We start from the raw sequence: 6,366 nt of genomic DNA on the forward strand, positions 1-6,366 counted from the left end.
AGTAACTTGACATTTAAATTTTTGATCACATGACACTGATCATGTGACACATAACACTTGACATAGATCACATGTGAAAAGAATCAAGTGACCTCATATCTGCTACACATGAGTTCAACACAACACTGTTGCAACTCAACACAAAATAGTCCTTATCAGTCCCTACATTGTGTAATGAACTTGCCTTACTTTGAATTTGGAATAGTCCATTATTAATGAAGGGGTTTCATTATAAAAATACTGAACTTAAATAACCACTAGTATAGTCTTTTTGTGCAGGGGTGGTATCGCTTTTGACAGGTGGCATATATCTATTATTGATTCCCTCGTGGATTAAAGAAAAATTTATGACAATTTCACAATACCGGTACCCCACAAAATAAAATCATCAAATATACTAGACAATGTAAATGTACACTTGAAACTATATACATATACATACTGAAAGTTAACTATCTACATTAACGGAAGAACAAAAATCAACCTATCAAAAATAACCAATACATAAAGCTTATATGTAAACCAATCACAAGAAACTATTAACATAAACTAGAGATATCTAAGCTAAAAATTATATCAACAACTCAAATTCAGACAATGATATTAAATTTCATAAATTTAAATAACAGCACAACAAAACAGTCTCATTAACCCAAAATATATTGGAATAAACCTAAAGATATTGCAATGAGCCTAAAGACAAAAATAAACAGGGAAGTACTAATAAATGGCACAATATAAAATCAAACTTTTTACATTAATTCATAACTATAAGCACAGCCAACAAATTGATTAACTTATAAATCATGATGTAAATTTTACAATAAAGTTAACAAATCTTCAGAAATGACGTCGGTAACTGATGATGTCATAACTGAAACCAATGATGTCATTTTACCTGTGAAATAGTCCTACAATAATCACCATTTTGTTGAGTTGAAGTGGCATTAAGAACATCCACACAAAAGCAAAGATGGTCTTACCCAACTTTAGAAGTAAACAAGGATTCAACTACCCACCTTAAGACACAAGGATTGATGCCACACCACTACCCCTCTTGTAGAAACATGCAATAATATCCATTACCCCATTATCTTTAGTACCTTAAAGCAAAGATGGCCCTATAATCCTTTGAATCAAGCAGTTATCTTGAAAATATGGATCAGCAGTAAGCTGGTCTGAGGTCCAAGAATGGTGCATTTATAAAATATCTTTAGTGAGGTGCAAAATTATTTTTCACTGACTTCATTGCTTACACTTACAATTATATAGAATGAAATTATGACAGCCATTGGCAAGTGTGTTCTGTAATCATCTTCTTTTTTTTAGACACACTTATAAGACGCGTTGTGCATTACAGCCCTTTAAACTAAAGAGAAAGATCAAGACCAATAAGCAAGTAAATACCATTCAACATAATAATGAATGTATGACTCACTGAAAGTGTGTACCGTATACACAAAAACAAAGCAAGCATATTAGAATTAAGATTTATTACATATATATATAAGTTATGACTTAACTACAGATCTAACATTTGAAAAGAACTATAAATATATATATATGTACATGTGTATATATATATCTATCTATCAAAAATCACAGCAACAAATTAGTGTGATACATAATTGATCAACATGGAATGATGATTAAATAATGATATATGAAAAATAATTATTAAATATTAAAACAGCACAACTCTTATTTTTTAAAGAAATTATTTTATTCACAATCAGGAAATCCCTGTGCTTCAAAGTCACAGACTTTTAAAACAATCAAAGTTTAAAATCAGCTTGATTCATAAGTTTTAAACAATTTGAGGAGGGAAAAATTTCTCTCTTTAACTGAAGCATTTGTACAGCAGGCTTGTCTTTGTTAAAATTCGGTACTGTCCATTATAATTATCTATTAGCAATTTTGTTATTATCATATCCCTAAATTTAATAATAGACTGTGCCAAAAATGGAAGGTGGACAAGTCCACTTAATGAAATTTAGAGGGAAAAGGATTAACATAAGATAGGTTAATAAGACAATAATGTATATCAATTATGGCAGAACAATTCTCAAGACATTTTTCTTGTATTCTAACTTAATGAACAACTTCTTTGTGTTTTCACTTACACATTAAATTTTTTAATTTTCTTTTAACAAAATAAGAATTCTGTTAAAAAAACCCAACTTTTGTAATTGCTAAAAAAAAACAATTAACATAGAGGGGCCAATATATGTAGCATCTTTACATACATGCACTGTTAAATTAAAGACAAAAGAAAATGATCATCATGTCAGCAGACGACACTAAATACTTAATAATTACTAATACATATAGCATTATAACATAAAACCTTGACATTTCTTTATTGTCAATTTAACAGTGTTTTATGCTTTAATAAAAATCATTGTGTATTTGAACATATTTTTTAAACTAGTGTTGGCAATGTGCCAAATAAATTGTTTGTATGCTTGTGAAGGGCAATAATAGCCATGGACCACTTCTCAAAATGTTTGCGCAACAAATGATAATTTGACCTAGTGACCTGATAACCTAATTTTCAATTTCTATAATCTATTTTTGGGGGGTTCGGTTCTACATCGCACCAACACAGTAAAGGCCATATGGCAACTTTCCAGGCTTTATTGGTGGAGAAACACCATAGGTGTCTCTCTCCATGCATTATTTCAGGCACAACGGGCACCTAAATAGAACCACCTACAATCCGTAAGCTAGCTGGATATCTTCCTCACTAAAACCATATATAAAATTTGTCCTAAGCACAAATAAAATTTTGTGCGAATTGTTTCAATATGATACTCTAAATGATTATTCAAATGATTAAAAGAGAATAACTTCATTCTGATTCTCCAATGTCTAAAACAATGTCTCCATCCCCTTCTTTTCTTTTCCAATTAGCATTTTAACTATGTAATATGGCTGTCGAAGAATGTAAATTCTGAAAGAAATTTGGCTGCTTTTAAAATACTTAAGTTTTGTATATAGCGAAACTTCCTATATGAGACTGAAATATTCAAACAAGCATAAAATGCACCATTTCATTAGTGTTTTATACAATAAGGCCAAATCCAGTTTGGCATGAAGGCGAGACCCTTTTATCCCAATGCCTCAGATCTTGTTCATGATAATAAATTCTACAATAAAATGTGCACAAAAATATGAAAAATAAAATAAATTTATACAAAAACGAATATATAAATATAGCCAGTCACAAAGATACAACATTTTACACCCTAAGTTTTGCCTGTGAGATAGCCCTATTGACATACATAATAATTATGCTTCAAAATGTGAAATACCTAAATTCTACCAAAATATATAACTAAATGAAGACAAGTTTTATCACTTGCATAGATTCATATCTAATGATTCTAAGAAAAGTATCTTAATTCAATCCCCCACCTGCTGAATATCGAAATAAAACTTATAATTTTCACTTTATAATGACCTTCTGGCCTCTCTTTCAGACTCCAGTAATGTTAGGATATCGCCTCTTACTGTGCCTTTAACGTTACAAATAATTGATCTAGCTTCCAATTTTTGAAACAATCAATTATCAGTGCTGGGACTAGCAAGTTGTGCCGGCTGAGCTGGCACTATACTGGTGGCAAAGTCATATAACACTTTCGGTACCAGCAGATTAAGGGTTAGGACTTCTACATCTACATCTATGTGGTAAAACTACATTGGTACAAAATTCATATATATTCAACAACAGACTTCAAAAAATATAGCACTACCAGTGTATTTGAATAAAATTGTAAACTTACGAATTCCTTCAACCCTGCACATCATAACAGTGGTAAAAATGAAAAATTTGTGAAAATATCTACATTAACCAAAGAAAAACTATATATCAAGTGATCAGCACTATTATATATATTTAATCACATTATTGAAAAAATACGTTTATTACCTCCCTTGACATAATACATAATCATATTACCTTTGTTTACATAAAAAGCAATCATATTTACCTCCCATGACATAACATTAGAAATGGCTAAAAAAAATACCCAAAAAACTTAATTACCAAAAGTATTCATATAGCAAAAAGTACTTCTGTATAAATATATTGCATGTATTTATAGAAACTTATCAATTTATATATGTGTACAAGTAAAAAGTCTAAGAAAAATATTGAATTATTTAATCACCACTACATACATGTATAACTAACAGATTAACAGATTTAACAGATTTTGCAAGAAAAAAATTGTATAGAGATTCCAGGCAATGTTATAGTCAAAAGTTTTTTTTTCTTGGATAAATAAAATAAGTTATCCTAAAATATGAAGACCTGTTGATGGGCCATAACAATTTAACTGTGACATCTTTATCAAGCCATGAACCCTGACGAGAATCTTTGCTGTAGACCGATTAATGTTTAACACTATAATATAGCAATTGTTTTAATAAACAATGAACATTTTCAAACTCAGAGCTTGGCAAGTCCATTAAATGATGAAAGGTGTAAAGGGATAAATAGAAAGGGACCGATATAAATAAGGAGAAAGAGTGAAGATAAAAAACAAAACAAAAACAGGAAGACATAAATACAGCAGCTCTTTAACAGTCCCTGGAACTTTGTTTCTATATTGACACCTTCTTCTTTATTTTAAAATCCTACTTAAAGATTGCTAGTCAGAAAAAAGTATTCTATCCTTAAAGTCATATTAAAATATTGTTATGTTAAATTTCAAAATTATAAACTGCATTAAATATATCATAATATACATGACAAAATATTCCCTTAACAATTAACAAATATACAATAAAATCTTGACAAAGGTATTGGCATATTTTGATCCGCCCAAGAAGGCTAATTACAACCTAATAAATTCTGTTACTGATTTGAATTCTTACATTTTCATTCTGTTGTTATATCTCCCTTAATAAAAGTTTGTCCATAAAGCACTTATTTGAAACAGTATTTATCATTTAGCTTTGAAGTTTATTCTTTAATTGAATATATTCTTTCATATATGACATTCACAACCTTAACCCTGCCCTTAACCACTCCCCCTGCACTGCCTCTAAACTCAATGCAAACATAAAACTCCGCCCCAAACATCCATCGACAGGATCTCTAAACTCAACCCTTTTCCTATCATTGCAAAATAAATACAAAATATCAACATATCAGTAAGGAAACAAAGTCTGAACTAGTTTTTCATATGAGATGAATGATAATGAAATTTATTTTAAAGTTTGAAGGAGAAAAATGTAACAAAGTATGTAAAAATAATGTAGCATGTCTGATAAATCTATATGCATGTATCCAGTTTAAATAGTCCAGATAAAAAATGCAAATTTCAGATCTACCGTATAGATTCATAATTGATCTAAAAACTGTGAATATATTTATAGAATAATGTATATACCTATAAAAAAACCCTTACACCCATAAAAATAATTCCCCGAAAAAAGTGTTTTAAGCATTAAAGCGTACATATAATTACAATATTTTTGGTATAAACAAATTGAATAAAAGCATTAGTATTTTTTTTTGACAACTTATGAAAGTAAGAAACTAGCTTACTATGAAAATGGGGTAAGATCTTAATCAAATGAAAATGATTTACAATGAATTTATCTTAGACTGTGTCTGGTCATATACATGCTAAGGATCTTTCCTCCCAGAAAAATTAGTAAACCAGTCTCATAATTTGAAATCTGTGGGCAGATGGACTGTTCTCACTCTATTCCAAGTACTGAAGATTCAATAACACAAACAAATGATAACCATTCAAAAATATCTATAAATAGACATTTTCTGTACAGATTAGTTTATTTATCTATTGCATTAGTATTCTACAATCTAATAAGGCCTACAAAAAATCTCAACATCGTTAGACTAGATCAAAAACAGTCATTTTAAATTTAGTGTTACAAATATAACACAGTTATCTCTTAAATAATGTCAACCAATCATTTCTCTTTTTTCCCCATATAAAAATCAAAAGGCAAACAGAATTTTTAAAGGAAAAAGAAATATAAATAAACAAATAAGTATGATAGAATTATAATGTGTTAAATTGAGAGGTTTGTAACAAAATGTATACGATATATGAAAATCTTCAGATTACTCATTTATATGGAATTCTTTTTCTTATAGACGTGTCACACGACGTAACAAAAATGTATATGGCACATTAATATAGTGATATGATCTGATCGCATGATGTTACGTAAGGCCGAAAGTTTTTTGATGACCTCCAACACATTTTGTTCTGTAATTACAGCTCAGCTACTTTGTATGAACAAAATTATGAAATTACGTACAAGATTTAAGTGTTATAAAAATAGACCCGCCTTATAAGCAATTTAATTTCTAATGTAAATTCAGGA

This window comes from Ruditapes philippinarum, unplaced genomic scaffold, assembly GCF_026571515.1.
Source record: "Ruditapes philippinarum isolate M1 unplaced genomic scaffold, ASM2657151v2 ctg57_1_1_1_1, whole genome shotgun sequence".
Taxonomy (NCBI): Eukaryota; Metazoa; Mollusca; class Bivalvia; order Venerida; family Veneridae; genus Ruditapes; species Ruditapes philippinarum.